The sequence below is a fragment of the Arachis duranensis genome, chromosome 3 (genome assembly GCF_000817695.3).
Source record: "Arachis duranensis cultivar V14167 chromosome 3, aradu.V14167.gnm2.J7QH, whole genome shotgun sequence".
NCBI lineage: Eukaryota > Viridiplantae > Streptophyta > Magnoliopsida > Fabales > Fabaceae > Arachis > Arachis duranensis.
This window is the reverse complement of record NC_029774.3, coordinates 32,520,180-32,520,530: the sequence shown is the minus strand read 5'-3', so window position 1 is coordinate 32,520,530 and position 351 is coordinate 32,520,180.

The following is a 351-nucleotide window of genomic DNA, read 5'->3' as shown; positions in this document are numbered from 1 at the left end:
AACTGGAACACAAGGCCTACTGGGCAACCAGATTCTTGAACCTTGATGCCAAGTTAGCTGAAGAAAAACGTTTACTCCAGCTAAATGAGCTAGAGGAATTTAGACTCAATGCTTTCGAAAATGCAAAAATTTACAAAGAGAAAGCGAAAAGATGGCATGATAAGAAATTGTCATCCAGAGTCTTTGAGCCGGGACAGAAAGTTTTACTATTTAATTCTAGGCTCAAATTATTCCCCGGGAAATTAAAATCCCGGTGGAGAGGTCCATATTTGATTACAAGTGTATCACCATATGGATACGTAGAGCTTCAGGATAATGAATCTAACAAAAAGTTCATTGTTAATGGACAGA